The sequence below is a fragment of the Equus caballus genome, chromosome 4 (genome assembly GCF_041296265.1).
Source record: "Equus caballus isolate H_3958 breed thoroughbred chromosome 4, TB-T2T, whole genome shotgun sequence".
NCBI lineage: Eukaryota > Metazoa > Chordata > Mammalia > Perissodactyla > Equidae > Equus > Equus caballus.
In genome coordinates this window covers 83,912,034-83,938,343 of record NC_091687.1, presented here as the reverse complement: position 1 = coordinate 83,938,343, position 26,310 = coordinate 83,912,034, and the positions used below count along the sequence as shown (strand labels likewise).

At 39.4% G+C, this 26,310-nt stretch overlaps 1 long non-coding RNA gene across 1 annotated transcript in view; it reads right to left on the bottom strand.

Moving 5' to 3' along the window:
* The window catches only part of LOC138923824 (uncharacterized), a 33,785-nt gene extending 21,764 nt beyond the window's left edge, over positions 1–12,021 (bottom strand). The window contains exons 1-3 of the long non-coding RNA XR_011437977.1: positions 11,833–12,021; positions 11,409–11,531; positions 11,163–11,215 (exon numbers count right to left, since the gene is read on the bottom strand). This is a non-coding gene — a long non-coding RNA (uncharacterized lncRNA). The remainder of the gene's footprint in view (positions 1–11,162; positions 11,216–11,408; positions 11,532–11,832) is intronic.
* Between the last annotated feature and the right edge of the window lie 14,289 nt (positions 12,022–26,310).

Below are 26,310 nucleotides of genomic sequence, written 5' to 3'. Positions count from 1 at the left end.
TTAGAAGCATCTTTTCAAATATCATGTCTAGTTGGACAAGGGAAACAAAAGAAAAAATAAACAAAGGAGATTTCATCAGACTAAAGAGCCTCTGCAAAGCAAAGGAAACCAGGAACAAATGAAAATTCAACCCACCGACTGGGAGAAAATATTTGCAAATCATATATCCAACAAGAGGTTGATGTCCAAAATATATACAGAGCTCATACAACTCAACAACACAAAAACAAACAGCCTGATCAAAAAATGGGCAGAGGATATGAACAGATATTTTTCTGAAGAAGATATACAGATGGCCAACAGCCACATGATAAGATGCTCAACATCACTAATCATCAGGGAAATGCAAATCAAAACTACAATGAGATATCACCTTCACCTGTTAGAATGACTATAATTACTAAGACAAAAAATAAAAAATGTTGGAGAGGATGTGGAGAAAAGGGAACCCTCCTACACTGCTGGTGGGAATGCAAACCGGTGCAGCCACTATGGAAAATGGTATGGGATTGCTCAAAAAATTAAAAGTAGAAATACCATACAACCCAGGTTTCCCACTATTGGGTATTTATCCAAGAAACTTGAAATCAATAATTCAAAGAGACTTATGCACCCCTCTGTTCACTGCAGCGTTATTCACAATAGCCAAGAAGTGGAAGCAACCCAAGTGCCCATCAACTGATGATTGGATAAAGAAGATATGGTGAACATATATACAATGGAATACTACTTAGCCATAAAAAAACCCCAAATCATCCCATTGGCAACAAGATGGATGGACCTTGAGGGTATTATTTCAAGTAAAATAAGCCAGACAGAGAAAGACAAACACAGTATGATTTTACTCATATGTGGAAGATGAACATATGGACAGAGAGAACAGATTAGTGGTTACCAAAGGGGAAGGGGGTTGGGGAGTGGGCATAAGTGATAAAGTGGCACATATATATGGTGACTGACAAATAATGAAATTTCACAATGTTACAAACTATTATGGCCTCAATAAAATAAAAAATGTTTTAAAAAGCTAGTCTCATACTGTACCTCATTCGCTCACACTGCTCTCTCCACCTTAGCCATGGTGGCCTTCTTAAAGTCCCTCCTTCTTACATTATCCCTACCACCACAGAGTACGTGCACATGCCATTTGGCCTACTTGAAATGCTAGTCCCTGCCTCTTTGCTTGGTTAACGCCAACCCATCAGGGAAGACTTCCCCCTGAACAATCAAGCCTCCTTTCACAGCTGTTCATAGAGCAGCAGACCATTCTTTGGATGTACATGTCACAAATGCCATTTTATATTGGCTGGAATATTAATGGCTCTGTGTTATGCCATCTTCTTGAAGTCAAGGGATCAGGATCTAACAGGTTACCTCACCACAGAAGCTTCTCATCAATAATTACTACACTGAATGAGAAAATGATATAACTAAAATTTTCAAAGATATAAACTAGTCAATTCTGGTTGGAACTTTTCTTTTCCAAATCTAAATATGCATTTTATCCCTGAGGCTCTGTAATTTCATATTCTTGTAACTAGTGAAAAGATAGTACTTTCTTAAGAGAAATGTTTAGCTGTTTTCAACAATCAAAGGTTGATTTCCATATCTTCCTCAAGATATGAAAGAGAAAAGGTGAGTGATTCTGGGCAGTTCGGAGATTTAGCTTTCTCCAAATCTTCCCAAATGTCACCATTCCAAATGTCAGGATCCCTTTCTTTCTCTTTCTTTCTTTCTTTCTCTCTCACATCTCGTGAGACCTAGTGAGAATGTCAATTTCATGTAAATACACAGTTCTTAAAATAAAAATTGTTCGTGTCCATGCTATCCAAAATGATCTTGCCTTTTACAACTGTGCTGTGTATACTTGGGTTCAGTGGCAAGTTAAGCAGTAAAATTTTGGATCGAAGGCGATATGAGTTAAATTCATAGTTCTGCCATTTACTAACTTCTGTAATCTGGGTTTCCTTACCTGTGACATGGGGATAATGTGAGCTACCTCACAGGACTATTATAAGGATTTTGTTAGGATAATAATGTGGAGTAAATACCAAGCCCCAGATCTTACTGGTATATGATAAGCACTGAATAAATATTCATTACTGCTCTTAGTGTTATTTATATAATTTACGTGCTACATTTTCTTAGTGAAGATGAAAGCAATGCTATGCACATCAGAAACATTTTCTTAAAAAAATCAAGAAGAAAAGGATTTCCAAAATATCTTTCCTAGCTTAAAATACAGCATCATTTCTTCAGCATTTCCTTCTGCCTTCAATTAATACAAAATCTAAAAAAAAAAAATCAGGAAACAATTATGTAATAATAAGCTCAATTCTATATTTAAGCAACATAAATGCAGCTGAAAGGAATAGAAATATAAAAGATGCTAACCCATAGATCTAGGGTTAATAGGAAAACAGGTTGGGCGTAGGGAAATCTGCGATGCTCTCTTAATATTTTAAAAACATGTTGTTTTAATGAAAAGCATGTCTTTGTTGTTGTTGTCAAATGCTCCTTCACCACTTCCAGTCTTTACTCAAATATCACTTCTCAGTGAGGCCCGCCCTGACTATCACATTTACCACTGCAAACTGCGCCACAACTCTACCAGGAGCTCCTGACCTCCCTTTTTCTACTCCATTTTTCCTGTTTTCCATAGCACTTTTTGCCTTCCAACATTCTATTTAAGTTGTCTATTTATTATAGTTTATTTTTTCTCTCTGCACTAGAATCTCCGCAGCAGGAATCTTGGTCTCTGTTCTTCGCAGTTGTAGCCCCACTGTCTAGAACAGTGTCTGGCCATGTTGGAACTCAATTAATACATGTCGAATAAAAGAATTAAAGACAACATAGACTACAAAATGCCTTCCTATAGAAGAGTTATGTCCTACAAAGATTTAACAAAATCTTAAGCAAAAAATAAAAGGAAATAGTAGTGTATAGAAGATAGTATCTTAGTATCCTATACAAGTCCATACTTCAGGCACTGAAAAGAGCTTAACTATGGCACTAAGAAGTGAGCTGGGTTGACCTTGGTGCATGACTAGGCAACATAGGAATGACCCTGCAAAGGAATAAATCAGGATCTACTTCCAATTCCCATGATGATTTGCACAGAATTAGCAAGATAATTTTCCATTTATGAATTTAAAAGTCTCTGATCCAATAAGCAATGTTTGGGTAGAAATCAATGTCTTGTCTTCATAATGCACATTTTCAGAATTAAGCTTAAGCTATCACTTTACTTCTGCAAAGGTCACATCAGTTATTCAGTGTTACCAATTGACTTAATTAAACCGGTGTCAAAATTAATAGGAAGTGGAAATCTAATATGTGAATAATATCTTTACGTGGTTTCCAGATATGTCTAGAAACTAGAACACTGTAGTGCATATAACTTCTCTCTTAGTGTACATATGTATGATCTTTCTTAAAAAGTCATGGCTTCTCTTCCATATGTGAATACTTATTTCTTTTTAGAAATGTGACATGAAAAATTATTCTTGTGTTATAAAATGGATTGTTCCAGTCACAAAATGTTTAAATTGATTTAGAGTCAATCCTATCACATTTTAAATGCTCAAGAAATTCATTATTCAAAGGAAACCTGGAGTGGAAAAAGAATTGACTTAACTGTTTTTCTATTAATTTCAAACCTATTAGGAATATGATGTACTAATTTTGCTTCTTTGCTGTTCCCAGACCAATAGAAAAATCCTTTCATGATAGGATTTAAGCAGACAGTGAAAATGGCACCTCACATCATCAATTCACATGAAAAATGGTAAACACTCTCAATTGACGACAACCTTCACTTTTTGTTTACACATAAGAAACTTCCGCTTACTCCATACATTGACACGTTGTCTCCTTTGTCATGTGGTCTTCATTGTTAATATTCCAAATCAGTGACTCTTTACTCTTATTTAAAAAGGCAAGGCATCATTGTTGCTTAAAACCAAACAGCTCATGTCCCAACTGGGCACAGGCTCAGAGTTTGAAGAAATAGTCTGAGATGTTTCTTTTACGCACACTCTGGTGGGGGCTGTTGACAACGGGAGAGGCTGTGCTTGTGTGGCAGTAGTGGGTCTCAGGGAAATCTCTGTACCTTCCCCTCAATTTTGCTGTGAACCTAAAACTACTCCAAAAAAATTGTCTTAATTTTTTTTAAAAAAGGAAATTTCAAATCAGTGTGTGAGAATGATTCCATTTTTTGGCAAACTGTATAAAATTATATATGTTAATTTATATGCTTAAAAATTAGCCCAGAAGTTGGGGGAACTTTCAAAGGCCGGCTCTGCGACCCGGACGGGAAGCACCGGAGTTCCGCCCGGGCAGCAAACAAAACTCTCTGTCTGCCATTAGCAGAGGGGCCATGCCGAGCATTCACGGCTCTGGGAGAGGCCCGGAGAGAATCCCAGAGGGCGGGGCGACCCCCAGCTGCCGTTGCCCACCCCGTGGGACTAGGGATAGCCGGAGATCTCAGAGAGGACTGGGGCTGGGGGGAGTTCCAGAGACCCAGCTTCGTAGCCTAGGGGGAAACCCTACAGGCTCACAGCAGCCTTAGGGAAAGCCTCTGCACAGCACCAGTAGAAGGCACCCAGCCGCCAGCCACAAGGCTGGAAGACCCCAGGGCAAAAGCAGCATAGCTAGGTGAACTAACCACAGACTGTAGAAGATGCCAATAGCTCTCCTGCGACCCATAGAGGACAAGTGAGATTTTGTGGGTGCCGACAGCAACGGAGCGACAAATATAAGTGATCCCACCCCTGGCCGCTGGAAAAGCCCATAACACCGTTGCAGACCCCAAGGAGAGAGCACATCTAGGTGGGCTGCAACAGTAGGCACCAGCAGCCTGAAGCCCCCCTGTGACGGCACCCATGGCAGAGGAGGGAATCCAAAGGGCCACTGTGGCTACAAGGAGGGGTCCAGGCCCAGTTAGCAACTGCGGACAGGGTTCCTGGTTGGTGCAGTATAAACAGCTGCTCCCCCACCGCAGCAGCTGAAACAAGTGAAAGGAGCAACTAAACTCTATCTCCATGCGGAGGCACAAATCAACAACATCAAGCAATATGAAAAAATACATTAGATCTCCAGAACCGAAAGAAAGTAACAAATACACAGAAAACAATCCCAAAGAAAATGAGATATATAACCTAAATGATGATGACTTCAAAACAGCCATCATTAAAATTCTCAATGAGTTAAGAGAGAGTTCTGACCGACAACTCAACGAGTTCAGGAGCTATGTCACAAAAGAGTTTGATACGATAAAGAAGAACCAAACAGAAATATTGGAATTGAAGAACACAATAGAGGAGATTAAGAAAAATCTAGATGCTCTGAACAGTAGGGCCGATAATATGGAGGAAAGAATTAGCAATTTGGAAGATGGCAATATAGAATTGCTGCAGGCAGAGGAGGAGAGAGAAGCAAGACTAAGAAGAAATGAAGAAACTCTCCAAGAATTATCAGACACAATTAGGAGATGCAACGTAAGGATTATAGGTATACCAGAGGGAGAAGAGAAGGAGAAAGGGGCAGAAAGCCTATTCAAGAAATAATGGCTGAGAACTTCCCAAACCTGGTGAGAGAGATGGATCTTCAGGTGACAGAAGCCAATAGATCTCCAAACTTTATCAATGCAAGAAGACCAACTCCACGCCATATAGTAGTGAAGCTAGCAAAAGTCAACGACAAGGAGAAAATACTAAGGACAGCCAGGCAAAAGAAACTAACCTACAAAGGAACCCCCATCAGGCTATCAGCCGATTTCTCAGCAGAAACCTACAGGCGAGAAGAGAGTGGAATGATATATTCAAAAATCTGAAGGACAAAAATCTACAGCCGAGAATTCTCTACCCAGCGAAAATATCCTTCAAATACGATGGAGAAATAAAAACTTTCCCAGATAAACAAAAATTAAGGGAGTTCATTGCCACAAAACCTCCTCTTCAGGAAATCCTCAGGAAAACCCTCATTCCTAAAAAATCCAAAAAGGAAAGGGGCTACAAAACCAAGAGCAGAGGAGATAAGTAGAAGGACAACAACAGAGAGTAGCAGCTCTTCATCAGAACAGATTAAACCATGGGACGAGAAACAAAGGAAACTGAAGAAAACCGGAAAACAAGACACAAAATGGTAGTGGTAGGCCCCCACATCTCAATAATCATTCTAAATGTAAATGGATTGAACTCCCCAATCAAAAGACACAGAGTGGCAGGATGGATCAAAGAACAAGATCCAACAATATGCTGCCTCCAGGAAACACACCTCAGCCCCAAAGACAAACACAGACTCAGAGTGAAGGGATGGAGAACAATACTCCAAGCTAATAATGAACAAAAGAAAGCAGGTGTCACTATACTAATATCAGACAAGGTAGATTTCAAAGCAAAACAGATAAAGAAAGATAAAGAGGGACAGTATATAATGATAAAAGGGACTCTCCACCAAGAAGACATAACACTTATAAATATATACGCACCCAACACAGGAGCACCAAAATTTGTAAAGCAACTCTTAATAGAACTAAAAGAAGACATCAACAACAATACAATAATAGTAGGGGACCTCAACACACCATTAACACCAATGGACAGAACATCCAGACAGAAAATCAACAAGGAAATAATAGAATTAAATGAAAAATTAGACCAGATGGACTTAATAGATATATAGAGAACACTTCATCCAAAAACAGCAGGTTACACATTCTTCTCAAGTGCACATGGAACATTCTCAAGGATTGACCATATTTTGGGAACCAAAGCAAACATCAATAAATACAAGAGAGTTGAAATAATATCAAGCATCTTTTCTGATCATAATGCGATTAAACTAGAAATCAACTACAAGAAAAAAGCAGAGAAAGGTGCAAAAATGTGGAGACTAAACAACACGCTTCTCAACAAACAATGGATCATTGAAGAAACTAAAGAAGAAATCAAATTTTATCTGGAGACTAATGAAAATGAGAACATGACATACCAAATCATTTGGGATGCAGCAAAAGCAGTCCTAAGAGGGAAATTCATCGCAATACAGGCTCACCTCACTAAACAAGAAAAAGCTCACATAAGCAAGCTCAAACGACACCTAACAGAACTAGAAAAAGAAGAACAAACAAAGCCCAGAGTCAGTAGAAGGAGGGAAATAATAAAAATAAGAGCAGAAATAAACGATATTGAAACAAAAAAGACAATAGAAAGGATCAATGAAACAAAGAGTTGGTTCTTCGAAAGAATTAACAAAATTGACAAACCCCTAGCCAGACTCACCAAGAAAAGAAGAGAGAAATCACAAATTAATAAAATTAGGAATGACAGAGGAGAAATCACAACAGATACCAATGAAATACAAGAGATCATAAGAGAATACTATGAAAAACTATATGCCAACAAATTGAACAACCTGGAAGAAATGGACAAATTCCTAGACTCCTACAATCTCCCCAAACTGAATCAGGAAGAAATGGAGAATCTGAATAGGCCAATCACAAGTAAGGAAATAGAAACGGTAATCAAAAACCTCCCCAAAAATAAGAGTCCAGGACCAGACAGCTTCTCTGGAGAATTCTACCAAACATTCAAAGAAGACTTAATATCTATTCTCCTCAAACTGTTCCAGAAAATTGAGAAAGATGGAGAACTCCCTAACACATTCTATGAAGCCAACATTACCCTGATCCCCAAACCTGACAAGGACAACACAAAGAAGGAGCACTACAGGCCGATATCACTGATGAACATAGATGCAAAAATCCTCAACAAAATTTTGGCAAACCGATTACAGCAATACATCAAAAAGATTATACACCATGATCAAGTGGGATTTATACCAGGGACACAGGGATGGTTCAACATCCGCAAGTCAATCAACGTGATACACTACATCAACAAAATGAAAAACAAAAACCACATCATCATCTCAATAGATGCAGAGAAAGCATTCGACAAGATCTAACACCCATTTATGATAAAAACCCTCAGTAAAATGGGTATAGAAGGAAAGTACCTCAACATAATAAAGGCCATATATGATAGACCCACAGCCAACATCATACTCAATGGACAAAAACTGAAAGCCATCCCTCTGAGTACAGGAACAAGACAAGGGTGCCCACTTTCACCACTCCTATTCAACATAGTACTGGAGGTGCTGGCCAGAGCAATTCGGCAGGAAAAAGAAATAAAAGGAATCCAAATAGGTAACGAAGAAGTAAAACTCTTGTTGTTTGCAGACGACATGATCTTATATATAGAAAACCCCAAAGAATCCACAGAAAAACTATTAGAAATAATCAACAACTACAGCAAAGTAGCAGAGTATAAAATTAACGTGCATAAATCAGTAGCATTTCTGTACACTAACAATGAACTAACAGAAAAAGAACTCAAGAACTCAATCCCATTCACAATCACAACGAAAAGAATAAAATACCTTGGGATAAACTTAACCAAGGAAGTGAAGGATCTATACAATGAAAACTACAAGACTTTCTCGAAAGAAATTGACGATGACATAAAGAGATGGAAAGACATTCCTTGCACATGGATTGGAAGAATAAACATAGTTAAAATGTCCATACTACCTAAAGCAATATACAGATTCAATGCTATCCCAATCAGAATCCCAAGAACATTCTTCACAGATATTGAACAAACAATCCTAAAATTCATATGGGGCAACAAAAGACCGCGAATTGCTAAAGCAATCCTGAGCAAGAAAAACAAAGCCGGCGGAATCACAATCCCCGATTTCAAAACATACTACAAAGCTACAGTGATCAAAACAGCATGGTACTGGTACAAAAACAGGTCCACAGATCAATGGAACAGAATTGAAAGCCCAGAGCTAAAACCACACATCTATGGACAGCTAATCTTTGACAAAGGAGCAGAGGGCCTACAATGGAGAAAAGAAAGTCTCTTCAACAAATGGTGCTGGGAAAACTGGACAGCCACATGCAAAAGATTGAAAATTGACCAGTCTTTTTCACCACACACCAAAATAAACTCAAAATGGATCAAAGACCTAAAGATTAGGCCTGAGACAATAAGTCTTTTGGAAGAGAATATAGGCAGTACACTCTTTGACATCAGTTTCAAAAGAATCTTTTCGGACACTGTAACTCCTCAGTTGAGGGAAACAATAGAAAGAATAAACAAATGGGACTTCATCAGACTAAAGAGCTTCTTCAAGGCAAGGGAAAACAGGATTGAAACAAAAAAACAGCTCACTAATTGGGAAAAAATATTTACAAGCCACTTATCCAACAAAGGGTTAATCTCCATAATATACAAAGAACTCACACTGCTTAACAACAAAAAAACAAACAACCCGATCAAAAACTGGGCAGAGGACATGAACAGACATTTCTCAAAAGAAGATATGAATATGGCCAATAGACACATGAAAAGATGTTCATCATCACTAATCATCAGGGAAATGCAAATCAAAACTACACTAAGATATCACCTTACACCCGTTAGATTGGCAAAAACATCCAAAACCAAGAGTGACAAATGTTGGAGAGGTTGTGGAGAAAAAGGAACCCTCATACACTGTTGGTGGGAATGCAAACTGGTACAGCCACTATGGAAAACAGTATGGAGATTTCTCAAAAAGTTAAAAATAGAAATACCCTATGACCCAGCCATCCCATTACTGGGTATCTATCCTAAGAACCTGATATCAGAAATCTCAAGAGTCCGTTGCACCCCTATGTTCATCGCAGCATTATTTACAATAGCCAAGACGTGGAACCAGCCTACATGCCCAGAAACTGATGATTGGATAAAGAAGATGTGGTATATATACACAATGGAATACTACTCAGCCATAAAAAAAGACAAAATTGGCCCATTCACAACAACGTGGATGGACCTCGAGGGTATTATGTTAAGCGAAATAAGCCAGTCAGAGAAAGACGAACTCTATATGACTCCACTCATAGGTGGAAATTAGTATATTGATAAGGAGATCTGATCAGTGGTTACCAGGGAAAAGGGGGGGTGGGGGGAGGGCACAGAGGGGGAAGTGGTGTACCCACAACATGACTAACAAAAATGTACAACTGTAATCTCACAAGGTTGTAATCTATCATAACATTAATTAAAAAAAAGTAAATAATGTTAAACAGGAAAAAAAAGAGAGACAGTACTTAATAACAGTTAAGTTTTACTGAGTACTTACTGTGTCAAATCCTGTGCTAAGTACTTTAAACATATTATCTAATATAACCCTCACAACAAACTATATGAGTAGGAACTCTTATTATCTTTATTTTACAGATAAGAAACTTGAGACAGACAGAGAGGTTAAGTAGGTTGCCTAAGGTCACACAAGTAACAAGTAACGGATTCATATTTAATTCAGACCATTTTTACCCACAAGCATATTTCAGTGACTACCTGTTAGCATGTCAAAGATAATAAATATATCTTTATTTCTGTCTTAAGGAGTTTACAATAAAGATGAGTCCAAATCACTAATATTACTATTATACAGATACAGGGAAAAAAGATAATTGGATTTTAATTATAGAAATTCGAAGGCTACTAATTTCCATATGCAGGCTTTAATTAGTATAAGCTTTTAATGTAGTCCCCAAGTTCACTATTTTCTTGGTATTTCATTCACTGGCAACTCATGTATGAGCCAATGATAATTAGATCACCCAGAACCTGGGTGAAATTTATTCATGCTTACCATCTCCATTTGGTTCTTTGTCATTTTTGTAGTGCCTCTCTCCTACTTCCTTGAAATGTTTTTGCTTCCTGGAAAGACCTCTTTATGTAAGCTCTATAAGGACAGGAATCTCTGAACAGTGCTCAGTAAATCTTTGGTGAATAAATATGTAAAAATCTTTCTTTTTATAAATCCTTATCAAATAAGATGATGAAATCTTATACTGTAACTGTTGTTATGGTTGTTGACGTGTGCCCCATAAGTTTTCATAGCCATGCTTCTAATTACATGATTTTTCTTGAATATGTTGGGAACAATGTAACATTTAAGGGCATGGATTTTGATGTCAGACAGACTTGGCGTTAATCCTGACTCCGCTTACTAATTATGTGACCTTGAGGAAGGTATTTAACCTCTCAAACCTCAAGTTTCTCCTCAGGAAAATGGAGTTAAATAAAAGTACCTACCTCACAGGATTGCTAGGAGAATTAAAGAAGATAATAGATGTGATGTGAAGAACCTGTTTAAAAAAAAAAAAAAATTAGCCCAGAAGAATTTTTCATTTACTTAGGCAATTTTGCATTGCTTACATTTTTTTCAGTATTTACTATTCTTGTACTTAAGTTTTTCTTATTAATGCTAAATTAAATTTAATTCAAAGTCACCTAAGAAGCACCAAATTATAAATAGTTTTTGCAACAATATAAACTTACTTATTTTAAAACCTGTTTCATATTTCTACTAAGTGGCCTTTAAACCGTAGCACACAGCCAAAACAGCTCATCAACCCAAGCATTTGCCCTATCTGGGTGTTATATTAATGAACTCTTTCTTATCTATAAAAAATGTCAGGAAAGATGAAAACAACTAAGATTACAATCACAGAATGTTAGTGTTTGGAAGGACCTAATAATACCCAACAATTATTGCGTTTAATATATGCCTTTCATTGTTCTATGAAGTTTTCAATTAGAATTCATTTTATCCCATTAACGACCTTATTGTTATCCCCATTACACAGCTAAAGAAGTAAGTGGGAAACAGAGAGTTTAAATAGCATGCCCAAGGTCTCAGGTAGTGAGTGGTGGATCCAGGATTTAAATCAAACAATCCAGCTGCAGACCCTGTGCTATTTACCACTCACTAGCCAGCACTCATTCCAGTGGAATTCCTGAGAGATTGTAAACAATAGACAGCATACATCCTAAGGCCGCCTTTTTATGGGGACCTTTCTATGTATTTGCGAGTTTTTGTTTTTAATCATATTGACCCAGTCAGCTTCCCTGCATTTGTACCCAATGGTCTTGGTTATATCTAGAATGAAACAGAACAACTCAGAGAATCAGAAATCTTTGAGAGGAAAAGAACCTTGAAAATTACACTGTTGGAACGTCCTTCAAGAGCTTCCTCATCTGAATGGAATTTGAAGAGAGCTGTGATATCTTCCTGATTCTCTAAGCTTCATTTTCCCAATTTCTTCAATCTAGGCTGCTTCTTTGGGAAACACAACAGTTTGCTAAAGTTTCCCTTGAGTTTTGATGTGCAGAATTGAATTTAACATTCAAGATTTGGTATACTGTGTGCCAGCCGGGTCGTGCAGCAGTTAAGTGTGCACATTCCACTTTGGCGGCTCTGGGTTCGCTGGTTCAGATCCCGGGTACAGACATGGCACTGCTTGCCAGCCATGCTGTGGCACGTGTCCCACATATAAAGTAGAGGAAGATGGACACGGATGTTAGCTCAGGGCCAGTCTTACTCAGCAAAAAGAGGAGGATTGGCAGCAGTTAACTCGGCTAATCTTCCTCAAAAAAAAAAAAGAAAAGAAAAAAGATTTGGTATACTGTAAAATCAGAGGCATTATTTCTTAATACTGGTAATAATACAGTGTGATAGAAAGGACATCCACGCTCTGCTCGTATGTGTGTATCTTGTACTAACATCAGTTTATTGTATTATGACATGTTTGTCTTATTAAGGCCAAGGAAATGCCAATCACATGAGCAGAAATTGAGGTCTCATTGTAATGAAGTAGTCATTCCCAGAGTAGTGTCAGTTATCCATGGAAAAGAAACATCCTGGGAATAGAATTGTAACTTGGAAGGGAGTCTACAATTAAAAAGGAACGGATCATCTTCCTTACTCTACTATGGGTCTTTAGAAGTGTTTGGAGGCTCTTGGGTGATGGAGAAATTAGATGCTGCATAGGGAAGCGAATGGATGGTTATCAAGGGGCTATAACCCTCTGGCTGGACAGGAGGTCACCCCCACAGGGGACCCTGAGAAGAGCTAGGGTTCTGTTCTCTAAGAAGTGCCATTCCTAGAGGCTGATTGTGTATGGTAGTCTTTGTGTGGAAATTCCCTCCAGTTTCCTGGAGCCTTTAGTTAAATTATAGCTTGTTCCAGAATAAGAATATACAGTGTACAGCTTGTTGGTGCCAACAGGATCTCCTAAAGAGTAGGGGAACAGTAATGAGGTCCATCCACTCCTCCATAACTGGAGACTCCGTCCACTGCCAAGCCTGGAGAATTAGAAAGTTATTCTATTAAGGGAGCTAGCGACTTTCCTGGTAGCATGCTAATATTTTTAGCTTTTCAATAGTTACATTGCACCTTATAATTACGGTAAACTTCAGATCAACTGAAATGCTCAAGACTTTTTCAGACTTCTCAACTGTACGTACACCATAACTGTTCAGATTAAATTTTCTAATTAAAATATCAGAGCTCACAGTTTTTCAATTAATTTTTTCCCCTAATGTTCCAGCATGTCAAGATCATATAACCCATGTTAGTTTGATTGATTTTAGTGCTAGTAAGCGCTCCCAGCTTTGGTCACATTCAAATTGGACAAATGTGTGCTATTATGTCTTCAGTCAAATAATTTGCCCAAAAAATAAATAAGATAGGGTCAAGGATAGAACCTTGTTTCATTTATTTGGCCAGCCTTGAAGTAAACTCACTTAATATTATCTAGTACATCATTCATCATCGAATCCTCAAGGATATCATTGGAGGCTTCTCAAGAGCCTTGCTGCACTTGAAAAACACTATGTATATAACCTAATAATCTTACTTGAAAAATAAAAAGAAGAAAAAACAAGTTAATTTGGGTATCAAATTTATCTTATGATTGTTGTGATCAACTTATTCCTTTCTAAAATACCAAACTGTCTGCTTAATACTTGTTTTAAACTTTTTCCCAGGAATGAATTTCAGTATTAACAGAACTCACACCCTCAGCTTTTGAAAACATGAACAGCATTAGACCACCATCAATCCATTTTCTTTCTTTTTTTTGTTGTTGAGGAAGATTAGCCCTGAGCTAACATCTGCCCCCAATCCTCCTCTTTTTGCTGAGGAAGCCTGGCCCTGAGCTAACATCCGTGCCCATCTTCCTCTACTTCATATGTGGGATGCCTGCCACAGCATGGCTTGACAAGAGGTGTGTAGGTAGGTCAGCACCCAGGATCCCAACCGGCCAACCCCAGGCTGCTGAAGCGGAACGTGAGAACTTAACCGCTGCACCATGGAGGCCGGCCTCAATCCTTTTACTTTTTATAGAAGAGAAAAAAAAAAATGTAACATTCCAAGTAGCTCTTCCACTGACACCCCATTTTGCTGGTTCTAGAGATTAGGCAACAGCCACAGAGCAATAGAGACAAAAAGCCAATTTTCAGAGATAAGCTTCCTCTGTTCCCATCGTTTCCAAATATGAATGACCAGCAGAACCAAGTCGGAAATGTTTAACTTGCTGTCTGGTTTATTTTAATGTACATTCCTTGGACCTATCCCCCGCTATTCCAGTTCAACAGGCAAGGGGAAGGATCCAGAGATCCCCAGGTAGTCTGATAAACAGCTGAGTCTGGGGACTACCATGCTCCTATCTATACCTTTTTTTCTTGGATATGATGCTGCAAATCATTTAGTTAGAGAACTAATATGATTACTGCATTTCATAAATTCTAAGACATTTTTATGAATTTTAATATTTTTTTTAAATTGGAATGTATCTTATGGTTGACATCTCATGGTTTAATTAAGAGCATTCTTTTTCCTTTTCACTGATGCTTAACAAAATGATGCATCTTACAATTGATAATATATTAGAGTCAATGAAATACAATTGTTACAAGTTGTGAGTTAATTATACTGTATTTCATAGGCACAACTTATCTTCAATCTTTAAGCTCTTAGCAAATAAATACATGCCTCTGGTCAAAGGTGGAATTAGCTGGGAACTTGTAAGAGGAACCACACATTTCCTTTGCACTACTGGAAAAATCAACATTCTTCCTATCGCAAGACAAGCCAATAATGTCTAGGATTTGGGGTTACGAAAGTTGAGGAAAAAAAAATGAGAGGGGTCCATGAAGAATTATAGGCTATTCCAAGTTCTCAGTGTAGTGTGGTCACTAGAGAGCTTATAGTAATAATGAGTTGAAAATTAGGTTTAACAAATTACAGAGGGTGAAAGCTGACTGCTATGTAGTAGCCTTTTATTTTCTTGCCTTCAGGAAAGCTTCCTGAATACAAGGTAAAGCTAGAAATGAAACTAATGAGCTTGACCAGACTGTGGCCCAGGCATGCATCTGGAACAGGTTGTGCAATGAAACACATGTGACACAGTCACATCAGGAAGAAAACAATGATTACTGCCCTGGAGCACTTTAACTGCATGAAGGAAGAAAATGAAGAATAGTTGGAGGAGCATCAAGCGGCAGAGCGGGAATGGGGCCCAGGGACATGACTCCCGGTCCAGTGCCCTTTCAACTCTCTCCCCATCAGGCTACCACTCTTGACACCTAAGCCAAGTGTGTGATTTTCTTGAAGCTTGGAAGTCAAGACTTTTAAAAAAATGTTTACATTTCTTCAATAATCCCAGAAACTCATGTATCTTTCAGTTCCATGATGCCAACTACATTTCAGTGACAAGTCTGCTTTTTTTTTCCTTTTATGAAAGCACAGATTTTTTTCAGCAAACATATATTTTATCTTGGGAAAGAAGTTTAACCTCAAGCATTATCCCTTTCATTTCATGACAATTATTCAAAAAGAAATAAAAGCAAAACAAAAACCAATTTCGGTTGCTTTCTCAAGACCGTGGAAAAATCCAAGACCGTGGTCAAATCTGGTGGTGGTCTTGGTTTAAGGATCATTAAAACGTATCTTAAAAAGCAAGTCTGCCTTAGCAAAAAATAGAGAAATCTTTTACCATAGATTCCAGATACTCACACAAATAAAAAGATGTATAGATAATGGAAAAAAAAGTTTGTCTCAGGTGTTTCTCCATTTGGTTAGTGTTATTTAAAACCAGTAGAAAAACATGACACTGAAGAGTAATGGTCTCATCACTAAATGGTGCTGGTTAAATTGGATGTCCATATAGGAAAAAAAATGAACCTTGACCCTACGTTATGCCACAGAAGAAAATAAACTCTAGGCAGCTTGCAGGTTTCAATATGAGAGACAGGACAATAAATCTAGAAGATAACAGGCCATGCGTTAATGACCTTGGTCTAGGCAAAGATTTCTTAAGCAGTTCACAAAAAGCATAACCCTTAGAGAAAAAGACTGATAAATTGGACTACGTTAAAATTAAGAACTTCTGTTCTTCAAAAGAAATCATTAAGAAAGGAAAAGGGCAAACTACAAAACTGGAAGAAAATATGCTGATAGACATTGAGGTTGGACTAGTGTTGCTATCAGCATTCTGGAATCTGTCCTCTGGTGCACTTTATATACGTTTCTCCACCATATAACGTAGGAGTGGCTTATTACACAAATTAATATATATATATATATATATATATATTCATACAATAGAATATTATACAGTGATGAAAATGAACAAACTACTATTACAACAATATGAACGAGTCGCACAAAAGTAATATGGGGGTGAGAGAACGGCAGGCACAAAAGAGTAAATACTGTATGATTTTGTTTATATAAATTTATAAAACAGAAAAGCAAAGCCATGATGATAAAAGCCAGAGAGTAATTATCTTTGATGGAAAGGAGAATAACTGGGAAAAATACAAAAGCGATTCAATGTAAAAATGCTTTGAACTGTCAATGTATGATCTGTGTACTTTTCTGTATGTAGGCTGTACTTCAATAAGACAATAATTTAAAAAAGGAAAAAAGGGGCTGGCCCGTGGCCGAGTGGTTAAGTTCGCGCGCTCCGCTGCAGGCGGCCCAGTGTTTCGTTGCTTCGAGTCCTGGGCGCGGACATGGCACTGCTCATCAAGCCACGCTGAGGCAGCGTCCCACATGCCGCAACTAGAAGGACCCACAGTGAAGAATATACAACTATGTACCTGGGGGCTTTGGGGAGAAAAAGGAAAAAAAATAAAATCTTCAAAAAAAAAATTATATCAATAACCCTCAATTGTGGAATTGATTATGAGCTGCAAATCTAAGAGAGTTGAAAGCTGAAGAGGATCTGAAAGAATCATCGAACTTCAGCTCAAACAATTCCCTAACACGACGACACATTTCTGATTCAGGAGGACATTTACTAGTGTATTAATTCTCTTCTAGGTAAAAGTTGTTTTATTTTTGAAGTAATTCCCATTACTTTGTTTATCATGTGGTCTTTTTTCATTTTTAAAACATGTCATTCTCATATTTTTATTAACCTTGCCTCTGTAACATCCACTAGTCCAGTGCAATTTGATGAACTTCAACTTTTCTTCAGAGTTGGTTTTTCCCGCTTAATTTTCTAGTATTAAAGTTTTCAGTAGGAATTATATTCTGCGGTCTGCTCTGATCATAAACTGAAAAATGTAGTAGTTCCGATGTTTAACAGACTATATAGAACTTAGTTTTATAGACTATAGAACTTTCCATCTATAAGGAATACATATTTCTACATCCTTATTTGAGTTTAATGGAAAAATAAAAGAAAAGACAAAGCTTCACGATAAAAGTACATTAGCCAACAACAAAGGCAGTCCTCAGTCAAATGTCCCCTTCAGAGGCCCCTCAGTGGTATAAACATGGGCTGTGAGACACCTCCAAGGAACCTACTGGTGGAGTGTCTTATTGCTTTCAGACCACTAGAGGGACCAACTAATAAACTATCAGGTCAGAAACGATCTTGGAAAAAGAAGCAAATCTACTGTTAAGAACGTACTTCTAGTGGGAAAACTTTCCCAGAGATTGAAATGCAGCTGAGCAGATTTCGAATGTGGGTGACATCCCCATCGACATCTAGATGCTGGATGGCAACTTTTCTCACCCTCTGGGAACTGAGGCTTAAGGAGGATGAGTAAGCTTGTCCTTATCACTGTCAGTAGTGGCTTCCAGGTCTCCTAAAATACACGTCTTTAATCCTAGCCAATGTTCATCAAGTGGGAATAACAAGCTACACCCAGGAAATACGATTCGAAGAAATTATTAGCGATGATAAAGTAGAAGTTATAAATGAAATGAGGAATAACCCCTCAATAACAATAAATCAGCTAATTATTTATTTATTAGCATCACGAAGCACTTCCTCTGTGCCAGGCACCGCACTGAGTTCCTTATGCTTTATCTCGTGTAATCCTCTCTACAATTCCCTGATTTTACCAGTGAAGGAGGCTTCAAGATGAGTTGACACTTATGCAGCATCCACGGCTCAGAAGTGTGCATCCAGATCTTAAACCACATTTGCCTGACTCCACAATCCATGCTGGCTAGTTACATGGCAAGAATAAGTCTAAGAATTTAGAAATAGACATACGTCTTCATCTCTTCTTCACATTTTGCTTTATTTTGATACATATCTTCATTTGATGGACTTGCAAGCGGCTGTAGTCCCATCGGAAAATGGATAGCATTCATTTGGGTTGGGTTGGCCACTTTTCCAGGTGTCTTGTGTGATGGCTGTTGAAGGGCTGCTGTATCTTGGGTAGAGCCTCCTGGTGACAGCATCAAGTAGAGGAGGGGCACTCTCTGGGCGACTTTGATGCCCTGTGCCAAACAGTGCCCCTTTTTCTCTCTTTAAAGTGTTTTCTCGTGGCCGGCCGAGTGGCGTAGTGGTTAAGTTCACATGCTCTGCTTCAGTAGCCTGGGGTTTGCAGGTTTGGATTCTAAGCGCAGACCTAGCACCACTTGTCAAACCATGATGTGGCGGCACCCCACGTTAAATAGAAGAAGATTGGTACAGATGTAGCTGTTAGCTCAGGGACAATCTTCCTCACGCACACACAAAAAAAGTATTTTCTTACCTATTATCCATTATCTTATTTTGTCTTCATAATAATCTTGTACGTTAGGAAAACATTTATTAGCTTCCTCCTATTAGAGGAGAAATTGTTGCCATTAATGCTAAGTAATTTGCCTAAAGTCAGAGAGCATGTTGGTTGTAGCTCTGGGACTAGAACTGTTCGATTTTTTTTTTTTAACTGAGCTGTGTATTATTTTCCTTCTTAAAATCAGATCTATTGAGTTATACTTTATATATAATAAGTTCATCAATTTTAAATGTACGATTCAATGAGTTTTGTTAAATGTATACAACTGTGTAAGATCTCTACAATCAAGAAAGAGAACAGTCTTTCTTGCCCTCTGCAGTCAATCCTCTCTCCCATCCCCAGCGCCTGGCAACCACTAATCTGTTTTCTGTCACTATAGTTATGCCTTTTCCAGAATTTCATATAAATGGAGTCACACATTCTGCAGTCTTCTGTGTCTGCCTTCCTTTGATTAGCATAATACTTTTGATATTTACCTATATTGTTGCATGCATCTGTAGTTAGTTCTTTCTTACTGAATACATTTCTTGCTGAAATGTATTCCATTGAATGGATATACCACACTTAATCCATTCATCAGTTAATAGATATTTGGGTTGGTTTTAGTTTTCAGCTATTATGCACAACCATTATGAACATTCACAACAAGGCTTTGTGGGGACATATGTTTTTGTTTTTTCTAGAGTAAATATGTAGGAGTAGAGTGGTTGGGTTGGATGGTAGATGTGTGTTTAACTTCACAAGACAGTGTCAGACAGTGTTCCAAAGTGGCAGTACTACTTTAAATTCCCATCAGCAGTGTGTGAGAGTTTCAGTTGTTCTATAGCCCCACCACCGCTTGCTATTTTAGCCATTTTAGTGAGTATATCATTGTGGTTTAAATTCCCATTTCCTAGTGACTAAACGATTCAGCTTTTTTCCACAAGCAAAGGGCGCTGAGGGATAGAGATTGGAAGTAGGATTTACATTCCCCGGCATCATGGGACAAGTTACGTAAGCTCTCTATGCCTGAATCTTCTTCTTTAAATTGTGATTGGTAAGAGTACCAACGTCATAGGATGGTTGTGAGGATTAAGTGAGTTCAGTATGTAAAATGCTTAGAACAGTGTCCGGGGCTTAGTAAATGTTTGATGAATATTAGCTGGTTTTTTGTTGTTCCTGTTGTTACTGTTTTCACTATTTTTGCTCAAAAGGGAGTTGAACACTTTTGCTATGAGGTCACAAAGATTATAAATAATCTTTCTGGAGCTGTGAGATCTGTTACAACTGTCTTATAGAGCTAGAGGAGAAACTATAATACAGAATGGATTGAAAACTTGTCCACTCCTTCCATCTCCACACACCCCAGAGACCAAATCCACTGGCAGGAAGCAGGGGGGTTTAATCTGATTTCCATGCAGAGAATGGGGAAACTCATTTAAGGAGCCACAGACCATGGCAAATTTGGGCTGGAGTTAAAGGTAAAACAGACAGAGAACCAAGAGAAAAGCACTTCAGGATAAATGCTCTGGATCAGGAGGGGAAGGAAGAGTCAGAAAGTAGAAGGAGGTTAGCCAGTGCAGACAGGTCTCTGAAGTGAAGCCTGGGCAGGCTTGAGGCTTGGTGGACAGCTCTGGGAATCATGGTTTGGATAAAGTAGGAGAAGCCAGACAGGATGGGGAAGATCAAAACTGCAAGGTCTACGCTCAACAAGGAGAAGATATAGTTGGTGCTGCAGAATTAAACCAGGTTTGGGAAAGGGAAACTTGGTAGTAGTTTCCGTTGGATGAAGTTAGAATCTTTTCCAAGATATACCAGTTCCTCCAAATTGAGAATTATAAGCTCCGTCATACCCACACAAAAGCCAGAAAATATTTCTACAGACAAAATAGCAAAACCTCACAGTGGATGGAGCAAGTCTACATCAATGTCAGAGATGGGTCCATGTCCTTTGAAGATAATTTCCCACTCCAGCCTTTTCCATTGTAGTCACTAAGTATCACAGTCTGAGGGACCTTCAGCCACGTGCCCATCCATTCTAACCTCCCTATTTTACCTCCTAGGCCAACCAAATCTTGTATTAATCATGTTTTTAATTTTTTTGCATGTTATGATGCTCTGACATCATTAAAAAAGCCTTTCTGGCTGAGGAGAGACTGCCCCTTTCAGGGCTAACCAATTCTTAGAGACAGCAAAGGGCAAGCTATTTGATATTGCAAACTTGTCAACCCAGAGCTCTCCCCTCCTCCATCTGGCCTGTACACCTCAGGAGGCAATATTCCTCCGCCTTAATCATCCCAGGGCCAGGCACTAGGCAACTAGAGACCACTCCTAAAGCCCAAAACCCACCAAAATTATTCAAACTAGTCAATCTTAAACTATTTAACCTGCCCTGCCGTGGGTTTCTCACAGAAGCCCCAATAAAGGCCACGGCCTAAGCGCTCATCCACCCACCCTCACCCCAACTCTCGCTTCTACTTCCTGGCCAAAACCTGGTGTTTCTCATGTGTCCATGTGTGGTGAGCTGTGCCTCTTGTTTCTAGAACAACTGTGAGTAACATTAAACTCTTCTTCCAGTGGCATTGACCTCTCCCTGTTGTCACTCAGTCCCCTTCACAAATTAAGACCCAGACACAAAACAAACCTCTGCCTGCCACTCTTTTGAGACCTGTTTCTGTCTGCTTTTCCGATGCTACTCCTCCAACCCCATCACCTCCGCATTCGGCCTCAGTGTCTCTCTCCCCGCCCCTTATCCTGACATTTGACCTTTGATCTTGCTTTCTTCTTCCTGTCTCCCCACACTGCCTCTTTCTCCTCCCACTCCATTCTCTGATGCCTTCTCAGTCGAGGAAAGGCACATAGAATACATTCTCCTGAATTCACAGTGTCATCCTGTGAAGAACACCTCCAGCCCTGCCACTCCCACCTGTGCTCATCTCCTTGACTTTATGGGATTGGTTCACCCTGGAGCTCAGTTCCTGTTTCTGTCTGCTCTGGCTCTCTCTGTTGCTCTCTTTCTCTGTGACCTTAAACAAGTCAAATAAATGTTTTACATCCTGCTTGGAGGCAGATGAAAATGTCCCACTTCACAGGGGATTCTTGAGGACTCATTCAAAGCTCCTGAAGTGTTTTGAGAACCTGCCTGGTCTCAGGCAGAGGAAGCAGAAGTTCTTGACAGCGTGGCTGCGCGTGTTCATTGTACACGTGGCAGCCTGTAACAAGCTCTCGTGACTGGGCCTTAGAAACAACTTCCTTGAGGTAGGACCAGACTGAAATGAAACTGCAGTGTGGTCAGCCATCACATCGGATGTAACGGTAACTCAAGTACGATTAGCACTGAGCTCCTTCTTGTGTACAGATTGCTTCAAATATAAATAGAACATTTTCTTTATCCTGGCTTCCTCATTTAGAGCCTTTCATGTCAGAGACTCCGTGGTTAATACATGCCACGGTGTGTATGAATATTTTTTATGGTACAGAAAGTAAGTTATGAGAGAGGTTTCTCATATTATTAAACTTTTTTTAAATATGTTTTCCTGAAAGAAATCACTCCCTAATTAATATTTGTAAACATGCCTTTGAAGTGACAACAAATCTAGCTGAAAATACATTGTATAGTCAAAATTTGGGTGAGGAATACTAAGGAAAGCAAATGATGCCCCTCAGAAGGTCCATCTGTGTGACTTTCAGTGTAACTATCTTAGGCAGGAGGAAAGATTTATCCACTGCGGCAGGGAGCATGAGACACTGTTTTCAAATTGGAATCAGACAGGAGCCCAGGGAGTTGACAGGGCTGTGGATGACTGTACCCTTAGCCCAAATCTTCTCCAGAGGGGTGGGGTGGGCAGGAAGTCAAGGTTGGGAAGTCCTTAGTTTAATTTTCTGCTTCCAGTCCTTTTCACTCTTTACCACATTCCTTTGCAAAATCAACCTAAATAAATTAAAAAGGCAGAGATCAACTGCCATGATTAGAATGTTTGTGTCTCTGTCAAATTCATGTGCGGAAATCCTAATTCCTACAGATGATGGCAAGTGGAGGTGGGGCCTTTGGGAGGTTCTTAGGTCACGAGGGTGGAGTCTTTATGAATGGGATTAGTGTTCTTCCAAAAAGGCTCCAGAGGCCTGCCCAGCCCCTCCCATGAGGTGAGGCTACAGGAAGAAGGCACCAGCTATGAATCAGGAATGGGGCTCTCGCCAAGGTTCGACCATCTTGGTGCCTTGATTTTGGACTTCCAGCCTCCAGAACTGTGAGCAATAAATTTCTATTGTTTATAAGCTACCCAGGCTGTGGTATTTTGTTATAGCAGCCTGAATGGACTAAGACGTCAGCTAAGATACTGTCCTCCTATAACCTCGAGCTAGGTGGATAAGATAATTGGACAGGGAAAGATATGAAGGAGGAAATTCAGAAATGCAAACTGTTAAATCAAGCTAGATCCAGCTGAAATCATTTCCCTCAGGCAGAATGCGCTCCTCCATTGATTGTAATCTGGCAAAATTCCTGAAAAGAAATGAAAAGGAGCCCAGCAAATGTGTGTACAGACCCCAGAGAAATACCTTGCCTCCACGCCATGAAACCTTTTTAAAAAATCTGGCTTTGGGGTGTTTTTTTTTTTGAGTGTTCTTTTTTTCTTTCTCTCTTTCTCTGTCCTTCCTACGCTCAGTTTCCTAAACATACAAGTGAGACCCAGGGCAGTCACAGCTTTTGCTTCACACATTTTCATCTCACTCAGAGGTAAAGCGCACTTGTTTTCAGGACATTCCAGAAGAAAGTATTTTTCTTGGGCCTGACAATAGCTCATTAGTGCATCAAATCTCCTCTTCCAGATAAACAGGGTCCTGCAGCTGTGGGCCCTAGCAGAATCACAGTGTCCCCCAGAACCAGGTCAAGTGGGGCATGTGTCACTCGCACACAGACTGAGGTATATGCAGCCAGAGTGATCTGAGCCTCATGAAAAGAAGTTAATCGATTGTGAGCAGACCATCCAAGGGGAGCATCCTTCTGAGGGGCTGGCCAGAGAGAGTGAATCCAGGCACAGAGCTCACTGGACACAACTAAAGAAGACCAGCTCCTGGAGGGAATTTAGAACTCAGAACGGGAAAGAGCCTGATTTAAGTGCTGGCTCTATGGCTGCTCTCTGAGAAACTTTGGCTATGTCTCTTAACCTCTCTAAGCCTCAGTTCCTCATCATGGACACAATGGCAGCCTCTATGTCAATGTCATGAAGACGAAATGTGATGATACGTATAAAACATGTATACAAAAGTTGTTGTACTGTATTACAAAACAGTACCGCAATGCTTGGCACAGAGTAGAGGCTCACTATATTCCAGTGATTGGAATTACTACTACTATTACTGTTATTTACCCTACACAAAGGGAAGGATGGCTGTATCCATTTTTATAGGATGTTCATGGCATGGCAAAGAGGGATTAAAGAAATTTTATGTGAACAAACACAAGATAATTGGCACGAGGTGACCTCCCAATGGCCATTCCCAAATTAGAAATGAGGAAACTGAGGCAAAAAGAGATTAAGTAACTTGTCCAGGACCACATAGACAAATAGCAGAGTTCAAATTCAAGCCTAAGTAGTTTGTGCTGTCTGCATAGGTGAATGCTTCCAACATACAACTTAGAGCTGTCTACACTACCCTCCTTTCCCAGATTGTGGCATCTCCCTTTTTAGTTTCTGTCTGGAATGTCCTTTCTCCTCTTCTCAATCTAATAAACTACTAATTGACCTTCAAGTTGCAGCTCCAATGTTATCTCACTGGGTCCTTGTGAGGCCTTTTTTAAAGTCAAGAGCAAGTGGGTCTCTCCCACCATTAGGCTCACATCCATCTTTGTCATCATATTGGATTTTGGGTTTGGTTGAAGCTACTGTCCACGCCTTTACAGCAGGGCTCTTAGCTCAACGTCCACCGAAGTGCATCAGAGAGAGGTCTGTGAATCAGGCATGTGGAGATGCGTGCACACACATGCACGTGGACAGAAATGCACACACACATAAACAGCAGTAACATTTTATGTGATTTTTCCAAATCATCTTGGTGAATACGTTATTTTTATGTCTAGTATGGCTACTCCTTTTGACAGGCACAGTATAGTCATCAGTGTTGGCACAATATGTCATAACAGCTTTCCACTGGTAGGAATTAGAAAAATATGTGCCCTGCCATTATGATCATGATTGTCTGTCTTTGTTTACTTTAGGATTGGCTTAAGTTAGAAAATTTCGAATAAAATCATAAAGAAGAAATATCAAAGATGCTTTGGCTTTGCTTTCACCGTGTGCGATTGAACACGAAAGCCCCAGTGCTTGTCGCATGACAACATTCTTGCCACGGGAAGGAGCCTGAAGCCAAAAATGCTGAAGTAGAATCTCATACTTGTAGTCCCGAAAATATATTAGTGCAGGTCTTTTTCAAAAAAAAAAAGCTGGAGTTGAAAAGGCAAGACTTTCCCAAAATTTGATCTGCCCTGATGCAGCAGCCTGGTCTTAAAATAGCAACAAGATAACTGGCAAAGCTGTGCACCTCAGAAATGGTCAGTTAGTGTGCGGTTTGGAGCAGAGGAGGCCTCAACAAAAGAAATTATTCCACGATGGTCGACTTTTTAAAAGTAATATTTTAAGGCGTGTGATGGAGGAATTGAAAGCTTCTTTACACAGCCAGCTGATGCCTTCAAAAATGAATTCCTATTTAGCAAGGCCTTTTTGAAATTCAAAATCCATCAACATCTTTGAAATGCTGAGAAGTTCTTTTTGCAAGTAAAACTCATTGGGGACTCTGTGAACAGACAGAACACCTGCGGTGCTTGGTAACACTTCTTAGAGGAAGTATCTTTACACGACTAGGGCTATATGACCCATTGCCTTCCATGGTCCTGCTTATCTAGAGCAAGGCATCAACTTTGTTAAAGCCAGGGCCCTGACTCCCTGCATTTTCAAAATGTTTTCTCCTGAAATGAAAGCAGAATATGAACTTCCTTTTTACAAATCTGTAAAAGTTGCAGACAACTTGAAACTCTGCATAACTCTTTGGAAAGTACTTCTGCTCAGACAACCTGAAAATGGAAACATGAGTCCTTAATCCTCCCTTTGCTGACATCAACAGCATCCCCTCACTGGCGATGAAACTCAGTGACGTGAAGCCAATGGAAATTCAAGGTCATAAATCCAATTCAGATAATCTTGGAATATCTTGGTGTTCGCTTGTCATTATGTCATCTGTGAACATGAACTGATTCTGTTTGATTCTGTTCTGATACAATGTGCGGTTGTGAGCCCAGCATTTCAGTTACCATCAAAACGGAAACTTCATGTGCTGCCATTCCAAGGACCCCCTCGGTAATTTCCACTTCCTATTCAAGCCAAGACAGAGATGCTTT